The sequence below is a fragment of the Dysidea avara genome, chromosome 2, assembly GCF_963678975.1.
Source record: "Dysidea avara chromosome 2, odDysAvar1.4, whole genome shotgun sequence".
NCBI lineage: Eukaryota > Metazoa > Porifera > Demospongiae > Dictyoceratida > Dysideidae > Dysidea > Dysidea avara.
The window spans coordinates 16773804-16800823 of record NC_089273.1 but is presented as its reverse complement, the minus strand read 5'-3'; the positions used below and the strand labels follow the sequence as shown (position 1 = coordinate 16800823).

The following is a 27020-nucleotide window of genomic DNA, read 5'->3' as shown; positions in this document are numbered from 1 at the left end:
GGGCAATGTACGATGACCCCTCAAACACATAATGGCTGATCTTTATATTAAATAAAGAGAAGCAAAATCTGCATCTCATCCAGTGCAAACACCAAATACAATTCATTTCCCATTTGTCAGCCAACATGGAAGCAAGTTTCTTATACATTGTGGTTGCAGTCGGTCCCATACCTCCACAAGCAGAAAAAAACAAGTCCCATTGTATTCGAATATTTTCTTTTTTTTGAAGCTATACTTTTAGGAACACATTAAGGCCTTGAATGCTCTATTGGGGTATTTGAGCATTCTATTATGGTTTTCAACCCCACTCCAAGAAGGATAATTTTGGCATGACATCATTCTTGAGACCCCCTCAGCAGAGCCCCCCCTTCCACCACCTATGATAGTCAATGACCAAACATCATAAAGTGATATTAAAAAACACAAATTATTAAGTGAAAGTGACTTCAAAATGAGTCAACTCCTCTGTCAACATGTGGTAATGTCAACTTTGTCACATCAAGGTCAATATTGTCACATCAAGGTCAACTTTGTCACATCATTGTCAATATTGTCACATCAAGGTCAACTTTGTCACATCAGGGTCATTCCATGTCAAATCAGGAAAGGAATCGTAAGGTCACCCCTCAGATTTTGACCAAACTTGGTATCATCCATATCAATTTTTAGCCTCATATACCATATAGTTTCTGATTTATGACCACAAATATTTCATGAAAAATTGGTCCACCTCAATTTAAGGTACAAAATCAACTGTAGCTCATCACTGTCTTAATAAATTTTTCAGTGATTGAAGACTGTTGATTGACCTTTCAAGTGGTCCATAAATTATGGGATTAAAAACTTCAATCCTTAATATTTCTAAAAGTACTGCTTCAAATTCTTTTAATTTTTTTAGTGAATAAGTATTGGGTCATGGTCTATTGTTAAAATTTTTTGTGGTGGGGCCACAATGGGTTTAAGAGATATAATTAAATATGTTGTGGTATGTAGTGGAATTTTGTGTTTATTATTGCTGTATGGGAGTCTACACCTCTAATAACCACTCCTAATAAGGCCATGCCAACTTTCCAGTAGTGCAACTTGCATTAGTGACCACCTGTATTTAAAGACCACCTTTGTGCTTCAGTTTAGTTCCATTTTAGTCTGATTTACCATATAGTCCCACCGTCCCACCTTAAGCTTGTCCTGACTATAGCAAACATTATCAAACATGGACACCACCATGTATCCATTAGTTATCTTCTTACCACCACAGTAGTACAGTACACTTACATAGGCCAAAGCCACACTACATAATATTATGTAGCCACCCTGTAATGTGGTCAGCTTGAGAACTATGACACTAGCTCATTATTTTAATGGAGTACACACACATCGGCACTGACTTCATATTGTTATTTTGGCTCCAGGACTTTACTTTATACATATTACAATAGATGTGTGAAATTTACTAAGGCATTTTAAATGTATTTCACTATTGTGCACACTTTGAAGACAGTACAAGCAGTCTTGATTATATGGAACCATGATAAATAGTTCATATTAGAAAACTCATAAAGTGTCTGTCCAGAGGTATGAGTGCATGCATGTGCACCATTAAATAAATTGTTAATTCTTTTGGTATTGTTAATTGGGGTAATTAATCAGAGTCCTGGCTATCTAGCTACCTACATTTTACTATTCCACTGTACCTATGCAAACCACATATTGTAATTTTCAAAAACTTCCAAAACTGTCAGCTGTTTTTAAACTAAAACATTTTGGATTTTAGCTGTAAAAAAAAGTAATAGTAACAGTTCACTTTAAATGAAAATGCTACACTGCTGAAGTTGCAATGACGATCCAGGATGGGGCATTAAGGCAAATGCCCTCCTCCCCCCACCCTTCAAGAAATTGCATACAAGATCGAGATACTCTAACAGAGCAGTCAATTACTCTACTAAAGTAGTCACAATGTTCATGAGGCAGTGTAGCTTGCTATAAATAGGATTTTATTTTGCATAACAGACGTGATATATTTGGTAAAGGATAACTAGCTATTATTGTTGTGACCTTTTTTTTCTTCTTTTTTTGGTCTTCAACTGTTTTCAGCAAGGTGCCCCCATGGCCCCATCTTTCTAAACTCTGGATCCGCCCCTGAGTTGTATACTCAATTTGAAATGATGACATATACTGATGCAGTGGCGGATCCAGATGGGTAAGAAACCCTTTCTAAATTTAGCTTAGTGGCACTCTCATTACATAAACATTGTTGTATTAATAATTTGTCATAGCATACACTATATACCAGTAGCATACACCATATACCAGTAGCATACACCATATACCAGTAGCATACACCATATACCAGTAGCATACACCATATACCAGTAGCATTCACTATAATACCAGTAGCATACACTATATACCAGTAGCATACACTATATACCAGTAGCATACACTATATACCAGTAGCATACACTATATACCAATAGCATACACTATATACCAATAGCATTCACTATATACCAATAGCATTCACTATATACCAGTAGCATACACTATATACCAGTAGCATTCACTATAATACCAGTAGCATGCACTATATACCAGTAGCATACACTATATACCAGTAGCATACACTATATACCAATAGCATTCACTATATACCAGTAGCATTCACTATAATACCAGTAGCATACACTATATACCAGTAGCATACGCTATATACCAGTAGCATTCACTATATACCAGTAGCATACACTATATACCAGTAGCATACACTATATACCAGTAGCATACACTATATACCAATAGCATTCACTATATACCAGTAGCATACACTATATACCAGTAGCATACACTATATACCAGTAGCATACACTATATACCAGTAGCATGCATGCAGTTGCACTTAACTAACACTATTTATAGCTATTAAACCATCAGCAACACTTCAGTTTTCATCACCCACTGCATTAAAAACGATCGAGACACTCTAATAGAGCAGTCAAGTAACTACTCTAATAGAGCAATCAAAGCTACAGTTTGTAGTCACCATATTTGCCCTATAGCTAGTTAGCTATATAGTATTTAGTAACTATTTACGGTTTAAAGTATTGAATTTATTGTAACTGCTAACTAAAAATAGCCTAAAATCCGATCTCAGAGCTTCTAAAATCTCAAAATTTTCCGGAGAATTGTCATCAGATGCCTTATTTAGCTATACCAATTTTAAGAAACCCCCTTTTAAAAATTCTTGATCCGCCACTGTTATGGACATGTAGCATAGTAGATCTTGGTGCCAGTGGTGGGTTGATTAATCTTCACTCCTTTCTCTAAATGGGTCTTTGAATTATCTTGCCCACATGATGTGCCCATGTGAAGCATTGTGACAACAATAGTATCATACAAATCTAAATGTTGCATGCCATCCACCCCAAATCAGGGGTGATGCACCACACAAATTTTTTTTTTGGGGGGAAATGTTGGACAGTTTACTAATTTATTCATTTATAAAATACCCAATATCGGTAAATAATGTGAAGTGTGGATTTTTACTTAATACGAAAGGCTTTTTTCAAATCCACCTGTTCAAGAAGGATCACTATATAAGCCAGCTGCATTAGGAAACAAAACAGTAAATCTGACTAAGCACAAAGGTGGTCTTTCAATACAGGTGGTCACTAATACAAATTGCACTGTACTTGGACATCTTCACTGTGTAAGACAAAGTTGGCATGGCTTTATTAAGAGTGGTTATTAGTGGTGTATGCTCCCTTACAGCAATAATAGCCACTACATACCACAACATATTTAATTATATCTCTTAAACCCATTGTGGCCCCATTACAAAATTTTATCAACAATAGACCATGACCCAATACTTATTCAAAGAATTTGAAGCAGCACTTTTTGAAGTACAGTGTATTAAGGTTTAAAGGTTTTATAAAGACCCAGCGGCGGAGCAAGTAGTTGATATGAGGGGGGGCTGGGCTGACTCACACTTATTTCTATAGTTTGGTAAGGTGAGACCAAAAAAAAAAAAAAAAAGGTCACAACCAACTGACAAGAGCTTTCCACCTCACCAGCTACCATTTCTAGCTGATAAACTACATAAAAATCCTTACATAGCTCGCTACACACTGACTACTTTATTAGAGTGACTGCTCTATTAGAGTATCTCGATCTTTATCACGGTTTTCAGCCCCACTCCAAGATCATTCTGAGGGGGGGGGGGGGGGGGGGCTTCAGCCCCCTATCCCCCCACCCCCCCCCCCCCCCCCCCCTTCCGCCGCCTATGTAGAGACCTTAATTAAGTTGATATCCCATAATTTATGGATCACTTGAAAGGTCAATCAACAGTCTTTAATCACTGAAATTTTTGCTTTAAAATATTAACACAGTGATGAGCTACAGTTGATTTTGTAACTCAAAACTGACTGACCAATTTTTCATGAAATATTCAAAATATTTGTGGTAATACATCTGAAACTATGTGGTGCATGGGGCCAAAAATTGGTATGGGTGATGAGTACCATAGGTATTCCAAACACACTGAGCTTCATCAAAATCTGAGAGGTGAACTTACGATTCCTTGGTGATTTGGCATGAATGACCCATCATTGTTTTAAGCATAATAGAATATAAACTGAATAAAACTTGTCCTGTGAAAATATTCACAAATTCAATTCATTTATTATTGTGATTATCATGATTTAAGTCCTATAATCATGATTATCGTGATATGAAAATTTTCATATTGTGGCACCACTAATGCATATACCCATATATCCTCAACCCTGCACTGTTAAAAAGAACGTGTGCCCACCACACAAAATCTTGTGTGAAACACTTGCAACTTATTTCACACATTTCCTTGTGTGCTTAGCACACAAAATTTGTGTGGTGGGACCACATATTTTTGTGTACCCCGTACATGACTTTTGTGTGTCTAGCACATGACAGCCATGAGATGCATACATGATTTAGGTGTTTCCCCCACACTAGCTTCGTGTTATTTACCATAATACAATACCTTAAAGCAATAAAAAACATACAATAAAAGGTACAACTTGTGATGTATGTATTTGGTCTGTTTTGTAGGCACCAGAATCAGGTGGGTAGGAGTAAAATAGGCGGCTAGTCACAGACACCCCTCTACCATCTTGAGTGAGAAAGTATGTGGTCCCAACCGCCATCTAGAGAAGCTCCTTCTGTCAGCACCAAGCTTGACTTTATTTTACACTGCATAAAAAATGTAGCAATAATGAACATATCTTGAGTACACAATGTTCGTACCTCAAACACCGCAAATATCAGTTCATCTTTGGGCATGACATCACACACACACCACATCTTGCTCTGTTAAATGTAATAAAGTCACAATGGACACAAAAATAAGAATCTTATTACCTCAGTCAAGGACTCCGAGTCTATAAAGTGGTTCATCTCAAACCTGCATTAATATCAATTTGGTAATACTTTGTATAGGAAATAGCACTGGCGTACCTGTTTCGGCTGTATAACTGTACAGTTGAATTTGGTCATTATTTTCTTCCTGCATCAATGAAGTTACATGACAACAGCAGTAGGTCGGTGACTCACCAATGAAACGGACAAACCCATCGTCAATGTAATTTGGTTACATCAGTGATGGGGCGTATGGTGGTAAACTCTTCAGGAATGCATGGAACATTGCCACCTAAAAAAACACGTGAGTAGCTACAAACAATTTAAATTTTAATGGGAAACCAACTTTATAACAGCTTGAGTAGTAGCTATACAAAAAGAACTGTCGTTTGCTTCTTCCAAGCTGCAGCCTGTATGAAGTCTGCATTATCCAGAACACGGCAATTCCACAATTCTAGAAACACCTACACTGACGTTACGGCTGAGTACCAGGTTTGCCACAAGTACAAAACTTACACGCTGGAACTGTGTGGTTTACACAAACAGTCATTCTTGGCAACAAATTTCCACGTCAGCTACAGCTCGAGCTACAGCGAGACTGAGCAGCAGAGCTAGGCTGGGTCAGTTCCGACGCCGCAGTACGGTCACTTCCGTACGGCATAGCACTTCCAGTCGTTAACAACAGCTGAGGTCCAACTAAGGCGACTATTCATTAGTGAAGAAAAGCAACGCAAACTCTAGCTGTCGGAGCCCGTCAAGTAACCAAGGAAACTAAAGTTCCCGGTAATTTTACACAAAAAAGTGCGGTTAGCGTGTAAAAAAATTAGATTTCGGTACCACTCCAAAATCAGCCTTGCAGTATGTTGCTGTGGTTAAAGACTTCGAAAGGTGAGTGATTACATCAGCATCAAACCTGTTTGTTATACTCTCGATTTTCAGTACGGTGGGTGTCCGAGAACAGGACTCGAGATATGCGATCGAGACTGTCAGTCGCCTGAGCAGTGAGATGCCAGCTGAGACATCGATTTTTTTTTGTTCGGGTCGAGGAAAGCTGTATAACAGGTTCGTCTAATAAGTGATGTTTGCTTGTAAGCGGTAGTTGGCTTACATGTTGTGACAAGAGCACGTCCATTGAACACACGTGATACGTACCTGCCTTGATGCAACTAATTTCTGTCACATATAGTGGACTATTTCTTGAGAATGGCTTGGTAGGCAGCAGCAAAAAATTAAGCCTTGGCTGATTGCTCATGAGGGGTCTTGGCATGCAGTAGCTAGTTGCTTCTTCCTATAGCAAGAGTTCGTAATAAACTAGTGTTTTTAAGACTTGTTATTTTCAGTAAAAATGCAGTAGAGATCCAAGCTATAAAAAGTACTGAAACAAGAGATGAGTGATGGTATTACAGCGTAGCTCTATAAGAAAATCCTTACATTGGCTTTCTCCCCAAGCTACAGTGTATACTGCAATACCATCATTCATCAACACGTGTGACTGTTCTATTAGGGTGTGTGCTGTATTAGAGTGTTTCGTGTCAGTTTCTAGCCTACCAAGGGGTGTGGTCATTATAGTACAGCCAGACCAATAAGTGTTATGGCATCCGTGTTTGAGTAAATAGATTGTTAAGATGCATAGTGTATGCTGTCGACTTTTATGAGTCAACCTACTGTGAAGTTACAGGTATCCGGGTGTCCAGTACCTCTACAGTAGCGCAAGCACTTTAAATAATGTTGTGGTGTCTAAATATGCTGCTCAAGAAAGGTGTTGATACAGAAAATTAATGCCTTGAGTCAATGTGGTTTCATTGCATGACGAAGATGAAGAATAGCCTGATTGAAGATAAAAGGAAGACAGGCCGCATGCTCGTCAGAATCCCAAAAGGCACATCCTAGCTGGTGAGTTTAGCTTTGTTGTTGTGGCATAAAATGGTGGCCATGCGCTGCTTCGTTTGGCCTCTAGCCTTGTGACTGCAGGCTGTGAAACTAAAATTTAAGTATTGGTGATTTTTTTATAAAATGACTATATCCGGCCACCCATAAGTGTTTTGTTGTTTGTAATGCTGTATTTGATGTCAGATGGACTAAACTTTACTACTGTGTCACACAAATAATACGCATGATTGAGTTTGTTAACTGCCGACTAGTCACCGGTCAAAGTGTTGGTCAACAATCAAGCACAATTTAATATGCGTGATTTTAAACTTTCACCATTTCATGTGCTTCACATTTTCCTTTCACTGCTGGGTATCTTCTCAACAACTTACTAAAGTCCTGATCAATTGTGCACAAGAACAGGTACAGTACTATTGTATAAATGTATGCTTAATCATACAGTTATATGGTAGTACTGTATGGTAGGGATTTGGATTTTCTTCCCCTTTCAAAATCATCCAAAAGCAGCCTCTTTTAACTTCAAAACAGCTTGGCGGTATTAGTTACCAAGCCCAATGATGCCCTGATTATGGACAATGCTACAGGGTTCATTTCTTCACTGTTTGACATCGCTTCATCATGAGATGAGTATGCTGCAACTACAGTGCTTGCATTGTGGACCTATATCTTTGTCCTTCTTTGTGTCCTAATTTTTTCTCCACAATTGTGTACATGTTGATTCATGCATATGGTAACTCATGAGTGGATGCATATGGCTATCACAGGAATCATGCGTAGTTTCTGAAGTGACTAGATTGATTGCAGAAGTGCTTCTTGTACTGTTCTTCATTTGTAATGCTGTGTAATAATGAGTAGAATGTTCATTCTTGAAAACAAAGCGGAATCACTTCTCAGTGGTTGGGGTGCAGTTTCTCTGTAGTGAATGAATAGGTTTCAGAGGCGCTTCTCTTACTACAGCTATTCTAGTAGACATTTCCTACTCCAATCATGGCTAACTCTGTATATGACTTAAGTAAGAATCAAATGTACACTAGCATAGCTGCACCTCCCTTGTTAGCTTTATAATTATATACTTACTGCTACATGTACTGTTTCTTGTCCTTAGGCTTAATTTGCTGTCTAAGTTCCTAATATCTGTGATTATAGATTCAGATTATAAGTTTTGTAACATTAAGTTTTGTGCAAAATATAGGTAATAAGAATTTTAATTGTGCATAGGGCCTTGCTTGATGGTGGTGCTGCAGTGATATCCTTAATTGCTGGCAAGCGTGTTCTAAAGAAGAAATGAAGTAGATCAGAGTTGTGGGAGCAGTTTATTATTGACAGCTTCATTAGAACAGTGACTGTTCAGCTTATTCTGATGTTTGGTAATCAGATAATTCACACCTCAAAAGATAACTACCGTATTGCCTCAAATAGTGGCCAGTCTCAAATAGTAACCTGGTCTCAAATAATGGTCTGGGTAGTTGTCTACACGTTTATTTCACTGAAGTAGCTTTTCACCCAAGGCAATGGGTCTGGGTGAAAGTTGCTCGAAAGAAATCAACGCCCGGGCCACTATTCGAGACAATACGGTATTTTCATATTATCTGTATACAATTCTTACTACTATTCAATGATCAGGAAGCACTATTACAGTGCTATACTATAGTGACTGGTAATACAGTTGAAGGCTTAAAACCAGACCAAGATTTTAGCCCAATTATCTTTTCCTCTCACATAACCAACCAACAGTAGTCAAAATCTAGGTTTTATTATATATACAACTTCATTTTAATTAAACCGCAATCTGATCCACATTACTATTTTGTGTATGTCCGTGTGCATGTGAGACTCATTTTTTGCTGGTAAGATCAACATACTCTAATACAACAGTCACTTTGAGGTGAAGTTGTAACTATGCTCTTAGAATGGGCAATTAGCAAACATTAATGCTAAACAAAGGAGCATAATAGGTGAGAATAATAGAATTGTTGGAAAGAAAAATAGGGGGAAGAAGCAAGATAGACTCATCCAACAGCTTATGAGATGCCTCATAAACTCCTGATTCATCCATGCTCGGGTGTTTACAATATCCAAATATATAAGTGATGTGTGAAGTACACATCTTATGTCAATAATAGTGGTAATTGTTGCCTACATGTCTTCTGTGTGAAAACATACTTCACCAATGTACTATGCAAAGTTGCAGAACCAAAGTTACCAAACACATCGTCTAGTTAAAAGGTGAACTATTTGTGAACATGCAGTGTATGCAACTATTAATAAATATGACACACACTACACATGTGCAGGGTATTCCCTAAAGAGCGGTAGAGTGGTGCTGCACCGCTCTACCTTGTTTTGATGTGGTAAAAGGAATGTATATAATTAATAAATGACTGATGTTGGTAGTAAATTGACAATTTTACTACTCTACTTTGCTGGGGAAAAGTCTGCACGTGCATATAATACACACCCACACTTGAAAACTACAGTGGAACCTGTCATAGTTGCCACCTGTATAGAAAGGCCACCTCTCCAAAAAAAGCCAGCTTCAAATTTCCAATACTAACACACTAATCCACTTGTCTAAAGCAACCTATTAAGACCAAAATATTTTGTCCCAAAGATGACTGGTCCGCTGTAACCATAATATACATGTGGTCATGTCTACCCAGTGAAACAATGGGCTATCAGGTGCTACAAGTCAGTGTGGGCAAATTCTGGGAACAGGACTTTTATTAGTGCTGAAGGTCTGTAGGACACTTGGTCCAAAAGATGTTAATTCCTTCTATAGGTACCATGTCTCGTGTGGTCACCTGAGGTCCCACCTCATCAGATACAGTACATGCACAAATAGGCACAACAAATACAGTACATGCAATACAGACCTACATTGCAGACAACAGACGCACACACAGACATATACAGAACAATACACACACTACACATCCAATGCTATAAACTCAAAAGACCATAACTCAGTGCTTAAAAAATATATTAATCTGAAAGATTTTCCATCCGCTAAACTATGCTGTTGCTCACTATACTGACCAAATTTCAGTCAACACCCTTTTCCAATCTTAAGTTATGAGTCATCAAAGTTGGTTGCATGGAAGACCCCTTCTCAATATGTGACTGTTCTATTAGAGTATCTCAATCTTTACTGCTAGGCTAACTGTAATTCCCACATGAGAAATGCATATGTTGACCTTGGTTAAATGTTTGCCTCAAAGGTGATCAACTACAGTAGGCTCCTGTATATGGCACACATGCGAGATTAAGACCAAGCTCCACCAGGAAATCAATATAACAGCATCCTTCAACACATCCATGCATAGATGACTTCTCGAATACTGTATCATGTACTGCAATACAGAATGTTGACAAACTATAATTTTGTCAAAAAATGTTTAGAAAATTTGCATGGTATACACATTACACAGAATACAGAACATTAAATGAACCATACTTCAGTATGATATTGATTACCTAAATCTTTACAAATTCAATTACATCACCATACACAAATTTTAATGTTTTGTTCTACTTGAGTGTTCTTTGAGTGAATGGACATTTGTTCTATGAGAGCTTTTCTGACCTGTTTTCTTTCTAAGGTCGACACGATTGGAATCTGTAGGAATAATATGGTGCACATTAACATCATTACAAACATGTGACCGGATCTGCAAAAACCCAACACAATAGCGCATTTTCAAATACCTGTTTATTAAATATTTATAATCTACTTAGCCAAGTATACCTTCTGGCAAAGTTTCAGCCTCATATGCCAACAACTTTCAGAGTTACAGCCCTACAAAGTAGCAACAACAGAAAATCGATTTGTACAGTAAGCATGGGGAAATAAATTACAGGTGCTAGCTCACTAAAACGGTTGTAACTTACGAACGAATTGACGTACTGGGCTGAAATTTTCACCAACGTGTTTGCCATGGATAGGGGAATCATGTACTGGGTAAGTTTTTCCTTCTATCACCCTTCTTCAGTGCATACAAAGGAAACATTTGTGAAGAGAAATCGATTATGTACGATCGCTTCAATGTGACGTAAACAAACTCTCATAACTTGCATATCCTTGGGTCTACTGGAGTGAAACAAAGATTTTCCAACTCCTCTTGAGTAGGCGAATAAGAAGATATCCAGGTTTTTATTGTTACTCCCTTCCTTCACTAAGAAAGAGGTATTCAAAAAATTTACAGAATTTTTTCAATAATACACAAATATTTCACCAAGAGTTCATAATATATATGTGACCGGATTTGCGAAAAGGTACCTTTTTCACACACAAAATTTGACCCATTTTTTGAACTTTAAAGCTGCATAACATTTTGATCATGGCATACACATGCTTGCAATTTTCACTAAATGTGGCTACAGTATCTGGCTACAATTTGATACTAAGAGCAAGTTAATCAGTGTAAGGAGTCAAGTGTTACATCATTTTGTTTGCTGGTATGTCAAATGTGTGGAAAAGGTACCTTTTCGCAAATCCGGTCACATATACTGAGAGTATCCTACTCTCGTATACCCCTGTAGAAGGGCATATCGTGAAGTTATGACATAACACTTCTGAGTTTGCCCGTTTTTCTTTGTATAATTAATGATGTCATTAGTTGAACATGGTATTGATTGAAGGCGTGCCTAACAACGTCTCTAGCAGCCAAATTAATCTAAGCGTTTCTCACCGAACTACAATCGTTCCTTCATGGGTTAAGACCGCTTTGTAGGCGTTTCTTGCTAGGCCATTCGTGAATACGGCTATCCTGAGCGTCACGAGTGTGAAATGGTGCTAACAATTCTTGTACTTTTATGGCTGCTTGTACGTCACAAACCGCAACATCTTGTCGTCACGTCATAACTTCACGATACGCCCTTCTACATGGGTATATGAGAGTAGGATACTCTCCTCAGTATATATATTATGAACTCGTGATTTCACCCATTGTTTTCAATTCTTTATACTGGAAATTTAGGCTTGCGCTATTGTGTCGGGTTTTTGCAGATCCGGTCACATATATACATGCACTCAAGAAGTATTGCTAGTTACCTGTTCATGATTTCTTCTGAAACTGTAACATGAAGGATCTCATATGAGTTTCCTGTAACTTTACACATCTTAAATTACGATTTAAAGATTGTGCAAACAAGAGATCATTATGAAAGGAATACCCTTAGTAATTTAAATTATGAGCTGGTGCAAAAAGATTAGCCTGGCAAATAAATGTACACATTCAGTTGGGATGTACATTAAACCATACACTAGATTCCAGCACATGGGAGTGTTGAAGTGATGCACTGGTTATAACTGAGACAGAGTGGCTGCAACTGTGCGATTAGTAAAGTTATCTTTTTACCCAGTAGCGAAGCCACACAAAATAATTGGTGACATAACAATCACAAATGGTATTATCAAATAGCCAAATACAGGGGTCCCTCCTGAGTCCATTATCGGCCATTGATTGACTGAAAATAAAACAGTAGAAATGAATGTTGTATTAGAATATTTTGTCTAAGGTGTGCATTGTATTAGGGTAGGTAAACAAATGGGGCTTCATTTACCCAAACGTTTCGATTATTTGAATGCACTCAGGGTCCAACGAGTTTGGAAAATAGAGGAACAAGATTTTGACAAGATTTGATTTGACAAGTTGACAAAGGTGAACACTGTGTACCATTCACATACATGACCCCCCAAACACACACAAATTATTCCTACACCCGTTTGATGCACTGAACAACCAAGCTGAACTTTAAGCCACAAAAATAACTCACAAGTGGCATGTGCCATTTTGGGTTTCATGAAATTTCTGCCCTTTGTGTCTTGTCTCGCCATTAAAGACTCCAACCTTACCAACCATCTTCTATGGCTGCACTGATAACCATTGGTTCTCCTACAGAAAACAAAGCACAGTGACCACACCTCCAACGACTATAATGTACCACCAGAGGATCACTCAAAAAGATGAACAACTTGAGATGTGAAGATTGGGTATACAGGCTGTGTGTATGTACATTATACATGTATCTATGCTGTACATAACAGTGTATAACTGCGTTGAAGGGATCCAAGCAATAACAGATAGCAAACAGAGATACGAATGACAGCTCTATAACATGGCTCTGGAAAATCCCTACTTTTACACTGAACAGATTTTGATAACATGCCAAAACATGCTAGTTAATATTTATAAGCACGCTAGAAATTGTTCACTCAGATGTTCTAGTTAATGCCCACCACACAGCATATTGTGTTTAAAACCATCGAGTTCAGTAGAGCTGAGCAATAGTTGTGTCTATCGATCATTGTGATAGCGAATAACAATATTATTATTGTGATAATGGTAGTATACAATTGTACTATCGTGATAATTATATTACACACGTCTGTGCTAAGTCAAAAACATGGATAGTACCGTATAGCTGGAAAGTTTGGCAAATTTGGCAAGTGAATGATGTTTCGCCAAACTAAAATCTGCCAAATCGTTTGTCAATAAAAATCTGTATTAGCTCAACAAATTCACCAAACTTTGTTCTCGCCAAAATCCTATCTCGGCAAATTCGCCAAAGTTTCCTCCCTCCAAAGTTTCCAGCTATATGGTATTAAAGTTGAAGAAACTGTAAAAGTCCTCCTGGCTGCTATGGAAACACACTTTCTTGTTGAAACAACTAAAAAATTTTGCCACAACAGTACACAATAACCATATAAACAAGTAAAAAACTACACAATAACCATAAGGAGCTCCAGGATTTTTGGTGGCTGGTTTCTGATCAAGCCTGAGAGCATAGCTAGATTTTTTGGATGAAAACCAAAGAAAGGTAATCACCTGCTGAGAACAACTGCCCTCCACTAACTATATAAAATATCACTGATAAAGTACATAAAGATCCTTATTTGTAGCTATCAAGCTTGCTACACTGCTGCTCTGAGTACTGTGACTACTTTATAGAGTGATTGACTGTTCTATTAGAGTATCTCGATCTGAACGTAACCGGTTTCTGGAAACCTTAGAAACCTCCCTGGAGCTGCCCCTGATAACAAGCAAACATAAATTATCATATGCATAGAGAACACATGGCTAAATAGAGCACTGTCAAAGTACATGGTACATTTTCTAATTGAACAGCTCAGCAGTATTTGGTTTAGTTTCTTATTGGAAGTTCTAAAGTTAGCAGTTACAGAAAGGTTTGTGTGCATGTGTATATGCATACAGTATTATATTATTGCACCATTGTGTATCACGTCATTCTTAAATTAGTTCCATTGGACCCAGTGTTGACTAGCTTGTTAACACAACCATGTCATCCTCTAAGAAGTTTAAACACCAAGTGTTTTTGGCTCTGTTCAACTGTGCAAGGAAGGTGCAGGCTGCTCAGTAACAAATAAATAGTAAAGATGATGAAGTATCAGGAATCGTGTTTGCTGAGCTTGTAATGTATATTGAAGAAGCTTGTTTGGAAGCAAGCATTTCACCAGTTTTCAAACTCACTGATTTGGCACAACTGTACATGTCTAGAATAATACAGTTTGGAGTCATGATATACAATGTACATAACTAAATAGTAAGTAATCTCAACTGTACATATATGCATGTAAATAAGTAGTGTATATAGTGTAATGTAGACAGTGGCCGATGGTATCTGTTACCTTCAGATACATGTACAATGCAATTGAAGCCAATGCTGTTAACACATTTTCCAGATATGCAAGCTCAGAGTAAGGGTAGAGATGTTATTGATGAAGATATTGGTGCTGCACTTGACAAAGTTTGTGAGACCAAGACAGTAACAGTGAAGCTGTTCATCTAGCACATGCTGCACAGATTGTACGCCGACACATGTTTGACTCCCACACCCTTCACTGGATCATTTGTCAGGAAAGGTCTGTACCATGTACACTTGCTGCTTTCACTAGTAAGTATGCATGGTGTTGGAAGGCCGAAGTATCAAGGATCAACTTCGTGAATTTTCAACACCAGCAGCACTTTCCATTGCCCAGATTTTGAAGTATAACAGTGTTGAACATATGCATAAACAGGTAGATGCCATCTCATCTCTCCGTCACAGTTCTACACAAGAAAACAACATGGCCATCATCAAATACTAATACGAACTGTTGATACAGATGTTGTGATATTGGTAGTAAAGGTAGCTGAAACTCTACCAGCTAAAGATGAAGTTAAGGTAGCATTTGGATCAGGAAAAATTTTCCGATATATAGCAGCCCATCAAATTGAAGCTCGTCTGGGATCAGAAAAGTCACGTGCCCTTCCTCTGTTCCATGCACTAACTGGATGTGACACCATTGTCAGTGTTTGTTGGACATGCTGCACGGACTATATGGAATTCGTTCCCAGAACTTACTAATACACTGATGTAGCTAGCACATGCACCAACTGAAATTTCAGAACAAACTATGCATGTCATTGAGGGGTTTGTCATTCTTATCTATGACTGAACAAGCACCTGTACTGATGTTAACCAGGCTAGGAAGAAGCTCTTTGCAAAGACAGCATTTGGAAAGAGAATTCCACCAACATGCGCTGCTCTGGAGCAGTATGTCAAACAAGCTGCCTTCCAAGGGGGGTCCCCAGACCCTGTGCTTCCTTCTCCAAGTAGTTGGGGTTGGATCAAGACAGATGGTGGCCTATATGAACCACACTGCACCACACTTCAAAAAGCATTGAAAACCTCTTATGAGCTGATCTGCTGTAGCTGCAAGAAGGGGTGTCATACCACCTGCAAGTGCAAAAAGCCCTGGTCTTCAATGCAGTACTCTCTGCAAGCATGAGGGAGAATGTCCAATAAACTGAACAAAGTTCAATTTTGTATCACACAGAGAGTTTATAATATATTATTCTAGTATTTATAACTACAATAATCAATCGTACTGTAATAGTCCGTTATGAATAAGATAAAATGACCAATAATTATTTGCATTAATAAAGATTTAGTATGGTTCTACTAGAGGAAATACAGTCACTTTTGTACAGAATTGCTGCCATGAACTTTTCATTGGTAGCACTGAAATTCCTAATAGCATGTTTGAAATCATTTGTGTGGCAGCCATTTTGTAAACTGTTGCTATGACTACCATGAGTACAATTGTGAGTGCCTCCATATCCAAGAACGATTGTTAGGTAATGTGTACCAATTTTGGTGCTAGTGCACAATAGTTTTGGTATGCCGCTGCACTATTATGGTATCACTTGTACATTAATATACCACGTATTTTTAGTATGTTCTTCCATGCAAAATGTTTAAAACAGAACTATAAGCAAAGCTCCTACAAAATTACTTATCTGGTAACCAGTAACCTTAATGAATACCAGTATAGGATTGATTTTAATCCAGCCTTTGCTGTTTATTTGTTGATGGTTTAGCAGACATGCCCTAAAAAACTTGAGCTTGTCACATTACAACACATGCCTACTTGTACTTATATTTTAGGTTTTTAGGATGCATATCACTCCATACTAGGCTCAAGAAATGATGCAGTAGTTACAATAACAAGCTAACCATATACCAATATAGGGAACCTGTATTCCGCGGAATAGCAGAATTACGGAATAAGCGAAAATCACATTCTAAATATTTTGTTATTGTTTATATAGCCTCTATAACATTTTAATATACATTCCTCACCTCGTAGAGAACACAATCACGATGGCACCGATCCTCGGAGCGATCTTTAAATAGGATATGTACAAAGATATTCACTCTAGAACAATCTAACTAAGCTAAACTTCTGTTAAATACACTTCACTACATAATCACTAGAAAACTAGAAGTCCTGTGTGCTATACTTGCTCATACCAGCTGTCACACACGAGCAGCTAGCTAGCTAACGGGCCGAATAGTTTAGGCCTGAGGACAAAACAATCCACCCCCTAGGTAGCTAGCTACCCTGCATGCATGGAATAATCTGACCTTTCTTATAACTCTGTTACCGTTTCCTAAAGTGTTTCAAATAAACCCGGAGAATAATACTGCTTTCAGCTCCCAACATCAGAGCTCCAACCTCGGCTCTAACACTTTGTATATAACTCTAATAAATTTGGGCAGTTATTCGTGTGTGACAGCTGGTATGAGTAAGTATAGCACAAAGGACTTCTAGTTTTCTAGCGATTGTGTAGTGAAGTGTATTTGATGGTAGTTTAGCTTAGCTAGATTGTTCTAGAGTGAATATCTTTGTACATATCCTATTTAAAGATTGCCCCGAGGATCAGTGCCATCATGATTGTGTTCTCTACGAGGTGGGGAATGTATATTAAAATGTTATAGAGGCTATAAACAATAACAAAATATTTAGAACGTGATTTTCGCTTATTCCATAATTCTGCTATTCCGTTATTTCGTATTCCGCGGAATACAGGCTTCCACCGATATACCACAATATTTTCCTGTTACTAATACCGAATTTCAATACCGCCGAGCAGTAATCAGCATACTTTAACATTTTCCAACCCATAATGGAGTATAGAGTTTGAGATCCGTAAAGAGCAGATAATTATCCATTTCTGTACCATCTATAATCCATATAAAAATTCTAACTACTTTTCTCAATGTGGAAAACGTTGACAAGAAATGTTACTAGCCCAGTTAGTGCCATACCCACACCACACACACAATTGTTCATAAACCGATTTCAGAAACCAGTAACACACCCTACATCTAGTCTTTAGCTGGCTTCATAGCATGCACCTGGTTGAAATATATCTGGCTGGCGGACTACACTTGTCAACAATGAGGCGGAGCCTAAGAAGGGCCAGAATATTTCCAAACATTGGCTTGCAAGCCAACAATAGGGCTTGCATACGACATATCATGCTTTACTGAATCTATAGAAGTACTTTGCTCTAGAAATTTACAACATACTTACTGTATACACAAAAATAAGAATGAAATTGAGCTTACAGCTTGTTACAGGCTTTAGAGGTTACGAAAGTCTATAACCTTGAAGAAAAGTTGAAAATAGATTATACTTAACTTACAACAAAATGAGAAGCTGTAGTCTTAAAGCTTAAGTCAAAAAATTCCCTACATGATACTGCTTTGAGCCAATTAATAACATACCAGTACATCAGCCCATTTGCATGGCTCACTTTCAAGCCAACATATACACTGTAGATATATCACAGGCCTTGTGTACTGGGCCTGCACAGGTTGTGTCCTTTTCATTTTCTCTTATTTGCGTGTCTCTTCTCTTACTAGGGACTTTAGTGAGTTTTATCACAAAAGACTCGTAGGGGAGCCTCCCAAACAGTTAATACAAAGAAGAATTGGTTAGTTATTGCTCAAGTCTTCAATCATGTGTATCCGTGGCTCCAGATGTCAAGCTCTGGACACCCTGCACTCCCTGTTCCAGCAGACCACATACTTGCTGAGTCCAGGGTGTCCACTGTTTGTAATTTACCTAGGCTCCCTTCGTTCTATTCTGTTCTGTAGCTTCTGTTTGTAGGTGTAGGTATAGGCACAACCTTTTAAACAGAACATCTTAGCATAGTGTTACAGTGTGCTGAATGGGCATGCCTTTAGGGCCGGCTCCTGTGTCTTTTAAAACATAAAATAGAATATCCCATAATTTAACACCCAAATACTCCGGCAACCAGGCTGTTATTATAGTTTCTCAGTATCTCCTATAGACCTTGTGTGCACTAAGACATGGCACTTTATTACATCATTAAAATAATGCATCCACCAACTTTTGAGGGCAAAAACATACACATTCTATATATGCTCAGAAAAAAATTTTTTAATGCTAATACGAATTGAAGGAATCATACTGAAAGATATAGTGCTGCTATAAAGTTATTAGGTAATAAGTACATAACATACTTGTGCCATGGTGAGTTATTCCACTTAAAAAGATTTATACTCAATACTTTTGCCCTAAACCATTATGAAACCTGAAGCCGTAGCTTTGCTGCGTAGTGCACACAAGGTCGTATCTAGCCATCATCGTACATATTTATTATACTTCAACAGGAATTAGGACCTGTGTAGCAGTGATGTAGTATACACTACCTTTAGCTGTGGTAATTATACGGTTAACCATGTGATTCCAAAAACTTTCAAGATTCCAAATAGCGCGCGTGTCAGTTCAATCACAGAAATTTGCGTAAGGTTTAAAGTCGCTACCGTCGAGGCTACCATAAAGAAGATAGTTTCATAAGTACAGGAACTAAAACTGGTATGGAGTGTCGCAAAGGAGTCACTGGGCCTCCGGAATGTACGTGCATAAAGTGTACAACCCAGCACATACATCGAAACATACCTCTCACAGCGATTGCTTCACTTTAGGACAGGTCAAGAATCATCCCTCCAGTTCACACCACCTTGTGTGTACCACCCACACGCTAGACTGGGTACCGCACACGGACTCGTGTGGCAGCCACACAAAATTGAATCGCGTGACCGTCACACCGGGCTGGCACTTGTGAGCAGGTGGGCGTGTGGCTACCACACGATATGCGTGTGTCAGGCACAACCCATTTTTAACAGTGTGCACACTCTAATAAAACAGTTATCGTATGCATTCCCCAGTTGTAGAAAATCTTCCAAGTGATCCCACTTACAAAAATTATCTAGTATGTTAAACATGTCCATGGCATTGTGCTTATAGTCATGTAGTTAGCTACATATAGCTAGTAACTGTTAATCATACTCGTTCATTGTATCAGACATACTACAGCCACATTAAGTAGACACATGCTGTGTATTGTTCTTGATTCAGCTTGAGCAACAGACAGAACAATAGTTGAAGCTGAGCTATATTAAATGTATGGCCTGAGAATTGCTATATTTTCATATGTACAGTTCTCTTGATCTTTTTTCCTTGCTAAAGCATACAATCATGAAAATATGTTACAAAGTTAACAAACAATTGTATGAAAGTAACTAATAACTTATTACAACAAAACTCATAATAATGCTAATACTGACTGATACTGACTCTGTATTTACTCCTACTCCATATTATACTCCATCTTATGACCACTTTGTCAACTACTTTGAGGCAAAACTAGATTACTGATCACTGTTCAAGATTCAGTATTACGAGCTTTGCTGTGTTAAGTTATCATAGTAACTGCAACCACATAACTTACAGGGGCGGATCCAGAGTTTGGAAAGGAGGGGGGCACCTTGCTGAAAAAAAAAAAAGGTCACAACAATAACAGCTAGTGATCCTTTACTAAATATATCACGTCTGTTATGTAAAATAAAATCCTATTTATAGCTTCATAGGTAAGCTACACTGCCTCATGAACATTGTGACTGCTTTATTAGAGTAACTGACTGCTCTATTAGAGTATCTCGATCTTGTATGCAATTTCTTGAAGGGGGGGGGGGGGGGGGGGGCATTTGCCCCAAATGCCCCATCCTGGATCCGCCATTGACTTACATGTGATAACAGTAACAAGTATAACTTGTTACTTTACTGAAGTAGTAATTACCTCAGCTCAACTCTGATGTTTCTTTAACTAAATGAATTTTTCAGGAAATTAATTTGTCATAATTCATGTTAGCTGTATTTCCTCACTGGAATATGTGTGGCACCTTTCTCAGTCAAAGAAACAGAAATGTAATTAAGACAATTACTTGTAGCCACAGCTATAGGTCATAACATTAAAAGACAAAATACCATACAACCTATAGCCATGTGCATGCATTTACCTATAAGATACACTGTGAAAAAAGCTCAGAATAATAAAGTCTATAACAGTCTTATTATGTTAGTATTGGAATGAAATAGTACAGCATATATTAATAGATTAGGACTTTACTATAACAATCTTATTGAATACATTTAAGACAGTCATATATTAGAGATTAAATCACTAGTATAGTGTGGTGTATTATCAGACTATACTAAGCCTATTTCAACCATATATTGGCTGCTATACTACTGTACTTTTTTACTTTCCTATAATCTGTGGCTACTTTAATTAAATAATTTCTATAATTATATTTGTAATGAATTTAATTCTGTAAATATGTTAAAACCACAATAGGCTAGTAAATCAATGTCTCCTTGGCCATGACAGTATCAAATCAATTTCGTCATTTATCAGTCTTTATCCAACTGCAGCAGGTAAGACAGTAAATACAATTCACAAGTTCCATTACAAATTACCTGTATTATCATCACTATGTAGAACTCTGTGACAATCTGTTAGTTGTCTGGTAGAACTGTCCCACAGCTCTAATACAAAGATGGTAAATATAATGTGTAATCTGGACAATCGTTGGACTTACAGTTTGTAACAATAAGAATCTCATAAAACCGAGACCTTGTTTGGAAACCTAGTATTACCATGTAGAATGGCGGCTAGGTCCCACAACTCTATTAAAGATGGTAAATATAATGCGTATACTGAACAATCATTGTACTTACAGTTTGTAGCAATCTTTTAAAACTGAGACCGAGTCTGAGACCGACAATCCATGTACAACTAAGACAAGTCGGATAAGACCAGGTCTCACAACCATAAATGGAGGCAAACATAATTCATATTCTGGATTGTTTGGTGTACTTACAGGTGTTATCAGTGAGTCTAACCAGACATAAAACAGCCACTTAGTATGTGACTTTGTTGGGCTAATGTGTACGTAAGCTCACAAGAAGCATCTGATACCCTGATAACCAAGTCCAAGAATCTTGTAATCACTAAGTACAACTGAAACAAGACTAAATATAATATAATTTGCATACTCTCAGTGAACTTACTTTGTTAGCAACACGAGCATGGTCAGTGAAATAAGGACAAACAAGATGGAACAGGTTCTTGAAAGCACTCAACTCATTTACAGTGCCAGATGAGGTAGCAGCCGTCAGCTGTTGATAAATAGTATGAAGAAATGAGACCAGTTTCCACAAACCTAAAACGAAGGTAAATATAAATTGTATACTGGACACTCTCAGTATACTTACTTATAGATGTTAGCAATAAGAAGAATCTCCTAGAACTGAGACCAAGTCTGTAATTCCTACCCTATTGAAAAGAAAATGAATAAAAACACAATCAGGCTTAATGCACTTACAGCTGTAAGTAATTAGAAGATGACGTTGAACAACTCTGTGAAAAAAGAACAAAACTGTCCACATATGGTCGCTACCAGATTCTTTAAAGGAAGCAGCTGCCATTGAAGGAAACTAACACTGCAGATGTTGTACACTGACAGCCTGTAGAACTAAGAGGTTCGACAAGAAACTGTACCTCTGAAGAGATAATATACAAAATCATAACAGCAGACCATGCATACTCTTACCACTGATGGCTGATGAACTGTGTCCACTCGTCATCCGCCATAAGCTGAGATAACAGGATATAAAACATGTAATACGTACACGGCAACACCAAAGCCGAATCATTTGCAGGCCATTGTCATGCAATACACAATAAACAATTTAATACGGCTAAACCTATCGTACAAGCTATCATTTTAGTCTAATACTTACTCATCTAGAGCTGTTTTTGATTGCTTCCATCGAAGGAATTGTCCACTTGGCCGCGCCACTTCACCACTGGCTACAGCCAGCCGCGGGATGTACAGTTGTGGTCCATAACTATCATCGTGGCTCATTGGACGATGGCGCCGATCGCGCACACTCTCTCCGCGAGATACACCGTCATATCACTCACATTTACAACCTCTGATACAACAATAGCGACAAAGATGGCGACTTAATTGCATCTAATACGCATGCGCACACCACTGACCCCTTCAATTTTAACAGGCATTACTACGAACTTTTGCAGGTGTGCTAACTGTGCAAGAAAATCTAGATTTGTATGACTCTTAGATTGAATAATTAATTTTTCTGGTATTTTATGCTTTGCCATATGAAAATGTGTGCGTATGAAATTATCACAACAAACTGAAGCTAGTTAGCTAGCTATAGTGATTAACAGAAGTGTAGCTACTTATTGTAAAATCATCATGACTTTGTTTGGTACAGTAAAAAAAATCTTAAGTCACATGAGATGGTGAAGCTAAAAATGAGACAATAATGAGATCTGATGGTGAAGCTAAAAGTTGTCACATTTAGTTAAGTAAACAAAGCCATACAAAGAATGTGTAGTAAACTAAAGTATAATCTGTTTCCCATAATATAAGATGGGGTTTATACTAAAGTATAAGATAGTTAGTATAATGCAAGACTATACTGAGATTATTTGTATAGTTTAAGCCATTAGATATACCATCTTATATTCCTCTTTTTTCACAGTGATATTATAGCTTTTCTTTAAAATAATTATGCAGGTCATAGATACAGCACTAGTGCATGTAGCCATGGTGGCTATTATATTGTTGTGCACATTTTTGGTGATCGGCAAGACACATGAAATTTTGATATCATACAATCCACAAATTTATACTTGCACATATTTATTATACATGTTTTCTAATTTAGCTATGGCATAAATTATGACAATAACTTTAAACTGTAAATTGTTTTGTGACTATGATCAAAGGTAGATTTAAAGGTGCATGGGGGCTGAAACATCCCCTCTCTCAAAACTTCACTATTTACTAGCTAGAAATAGTAGAAGTGGATATGTTTTGGGCAGAAATTGGATATGCATGCATGGACATAATGAGAGACCACGTTATTTTTCTATTAATAAACTAATTTAAAAAATCAAAGCTACATGCAGCACAGGTGCAGTTACATACACAGGAAATGAAAACATATAAAGAGAAGAGCTAATCTCTTCTACAAATGCATATTTTAAGGGTAAAACTGCTAAACTTTGAAATACTTTAATAGGACAGTCAACTATTCTAATAGAACTGCTAAAATTCTTTATTCAATATAGTTCTAACAAGTGTCAATTACATTATCTCATGGTATTTTAATGATGTGCACATGACGGGAAGCATATCTTTACAATTAACATCTCATAACAACAGACAAATAATTAACACACATGCAACTCCATGACATTGACTAGCTATACACATATACTATGCACATTGTGTGATGAGGGACTTCTCTTTAATATTACCAGCCCATTATACATAATGAGTAGCATGAAATCTTTTTTCAGAGAAGATCTGCATAGCTGTCTGTAAGAAGATGGTTACTTTTATTTCACACTAAGATGGCTGTTGTGATAAAATTATATTGGTGTAATTCAAACACATACAATAATTACATTAACCAGTAAAGTCTCTGTTTTAATATCAACTAGAACATCAATCATGATTCTGAGATTGCTTAATGTTCCTTGTAGCTAGCATACCACCAGCTGCTATACATACAGCATATTTGCAGATTAATGGATGATACATATTTTACTAAAGAACTGTCAAACTGTATATAGCTATTTATACTATGTACCAGACTGCCCACAGATACCAGAAAACATCAAGCTAGCATAATACGTAGGAAGAATTTTCAGAAAATTTTGTCCATGATCTGGACATACACACACACAAGTTTTCTTTGTTTGACCATAATTTTATTGTAGTGTCAAATTATGGAGAGATCAATTAAACTACACAACACCACCTACAGTAGCTATTATAAAAGTGTCTAATAGCTAAAAATGACCAGTTATACAATGCCATTTATATATTCACAAACATGTCACTCCCTCTTAACATCAGGTTCCATATCCTGGAACACTGGAGTAAGGTGCAAGGTAACAATATACATAATACACACCAGCATCGTAGTCACCAACCCAACAGTCAATCTCCAGCACACTGGGATATTTTACATGGCAAATCCTACAACAGATTGGTGATAACAAGAATAGTGCATGGTAAATTAGTCCTGATGTCAAACAATGCTTGCCAATGATTGGATTATTAGACAGGAGAAGGCCATCTCGTACTTGACACAAGCCTTCTTCAAGCATTATGATACTGTTATTGAAAATATCACACTTATTCTATTTTCTTTAAAATTAATAGTTCTGTAGTTGGTAAGCAAGATTGGGTGTTACTTCATTAAGACTGAATTTTGGAAAATCACCTATATGAGCACACATGAGATAATTAGAATTTTTATGTTTAGTGTGGTGCTAATAAGAGCAGAGAACAGGTAATTTAAAGCATTGAGAATGCCGAATGGCTTAAAACCATTAATAAGTAGATTTGCATTATAAAGTTAGTGATTTGATCATTAAATATTTTAGGTGTCAAATGCACCCATACGGGTCATTTATGCAAATTTGTTAGGAGTCCAAATTGTGGTTTAGAAAATATATCTCACCAATCCTTGATTTGATTAATAAGTAGTCTATTAGCCCAGTGGGTACCATTGTGACTGTAAAGGAAGGTAAATTAGAGTCATGGAGACCTCTCTCCCCAGTAAGTTTTTTTTGTATATAAACTCACAGCTGGAATTACCTTTAGTGAAGGCCTTGGCTGAGCCTAAAGAGGAGTCATATGCGTATACAGTATGTATGGACTCCCAATAAGGATTGGTCATCAGGAAGTGCTCATGATATATTATTTTTAAGGATCCAATCTATCTGTGGTTTTTTTTGGGAATCTGATTGAGCCAGGAGGGAAACAAAGGCCAGACTACTTATATTAGAGTCAACACTAACAAAGTCTCAAAGAGAATGACAGGGACATAGTTGTGTAGGCCTACATCACATAATATACCAACATAATAAAAGCATAATAGGCTGGAGTGCTATGCTAGGAATAATTATATTGAACCATTGATCTATCAATTTATGGAGCTTAAATACATGGAAATATATCAACACTCCCTAATAGAGCAGTCAGTGGAAGTGCAAACTGTAATAGAGCACTCAAATGTATTGTACATGACTCCTTAGATTGGTAGTCCTAATAGAACAGTCACATTCTCATCATAGATCATTCTGTTAATGATTTCTATCCCACTAGGGACCAGTCACTAATTAAATGTTCCAAGATGATTATTTATAAGAAACGTTGATAGCTAATCTAGAAGCATAATGCATGCATAATGGAAACACTGAACAGCATTATAGGTGAAAATTTTGGGAAATTCATGAAAGCAAAATTTTGAACACAAGCCTAGGGGAAGACCAGTAGCTATATCTGCTCAAGACTTTTCTGAGGGAAGCTGCATTAGTGATGTAAGGTCTGAAGGATTCTGCCTACAAACTATAAGACTAGCTGTAGCTTAGAATGTTCACTACTTTCAGCTGGCTTCACTATTTTCATTCATCTGTCTCCAATGGTAGTATAGACTGGTTGATTAAATTTGTAGTTATCTGTATTCCTTTAGGACCAAGCATGAGCTTGTACTTGTTGTATGGCTGTCATTAAATGCTAGCTATAGTCCATGCAATAATAATGTGGTTACATGAATGTACAGTCTCTAACTAGCTCATTGCTTTAATGCCCTGTATACTTTTATGAGTACCAAGAGTATCAGAGTAGGTGTGACCAGTGAGGCCAGAGCCTCACCACTTTTTGGGCTAAAATAAAAATAATAAACGTGACGAATCCAAAACTAACATGCAATACTTGGCATACAACAATAGACAGAAACAACACTTTATCTAACCTGTTTCTCTTTCAAAACAGCTTCATGTCAACTTGCGCCTCTAAAAATAGTTAACGTTACAATAGCTTTGGCTTTGTTTTCTCTTAATTTGTAGCTGCTTTGGAAACATTCCGTACTGTTTATTAATAGACTCAAATGATAAAAGGTTAATTATTACAGATGCGTCTTTTGGTCAGTCTCCAGTTTTATCATTGAGCATCTGTCAGGTAGC

General features: G+C 37.4%; 4 long non-coding RNA genes across 7 annotated transcripts; 1 reads left to right on the top strand and 3 right to left on the bottom strand.

Annotated features, from left to right (window-relative positions):
- Positions 1 to 4967: 4967 nt before the first annotated feature.
- On the bottom strand, positions 4968 to 6986 carry LOC136246717 (uncharacterized). 3 transcript variants are annotated; one of them, XR_010696773.1, is made up of 7 exons: positions 5911 to 6986; positions 5741 to 5848; positions 5590 to 5686; positions 5494 to 5542; positions 5398 to 5440; positions 5284 to 5346; positions 4968 to 5229 (listed from the first exon to the last, which is right to left on the bottom strand). It is a non-coding gene; the product is annotated as an uncharacterized lncRNA (long non-coding RNA). The 3 variants fall into 3 exon arrangements; XR_010696771.1 differs by having other exon boundaries at positions 5741 to 5863; positions 5911 to 6985; XR_010696772.1 differs by having other exon boundaries at positions 5741 to 5858; positions 5911 to 6985.
- LOC136246719 (uncharacterized) lies at positions 6189 to 8737 on the top strand. The gene is made up of 3 exons (XR_010696774.1): positions 6189 to 6282; positions 6334 to 6456; positions 8503 to 8737. It is a non-coding gene; the product is annotated as an uncharacterized lncRNA (long non-coding RNA).
- A 1914-nt stretch (positions 8738 to 10651) lies between these two features.
- On the bottom strand, positions 10652 to 19697 carry LOC136246716 (uncharacterized). 2 transcript variants are annotated; one of them, XR_010696770.1, is made up of 4 exons: positions 19562 to 19697; positions 13060 to 13178; positions 12335 to 12386; positions 10652 to 10900 (listed from the first exon to the last, which is right to left on the bottom strand). It is a non-coding gene; the product is annotated as an uncharacterized lncRNA (long non-coding RNA). The 2 variants fall into 2 exon arrangements; XR_010696769.1 differs by having other exon boundaries at positions 10653 to 10900; positions 12335 to 12392.
- A 1553-nt stretch (positions 19698 to 21250) lies between these two features.
- On the bottom strand, positions 21251 to 23496 carry LOC136243451 (uncharacterized). Its single transcript, XR_010694874.1, has 9 exons — positions 22748 to 23496; positions 22558 to 22601; positions 22330 to 22507; positions 22220 to 22280; positions 22016 to 22167; positions 21683 to 21965; positions 21544 to 21631; positions 21422 to 21490; positions 21251 to 21370 (listed from the first exon to the last, which is right to left on the bottom strand). It is a non-coding gene; the product is annotated as an uncharacterized lncRNA (long non-coding RNA).
- Between the last annotated feature and the right edge of the window lie 3524 nt (positions 23497 to 27020).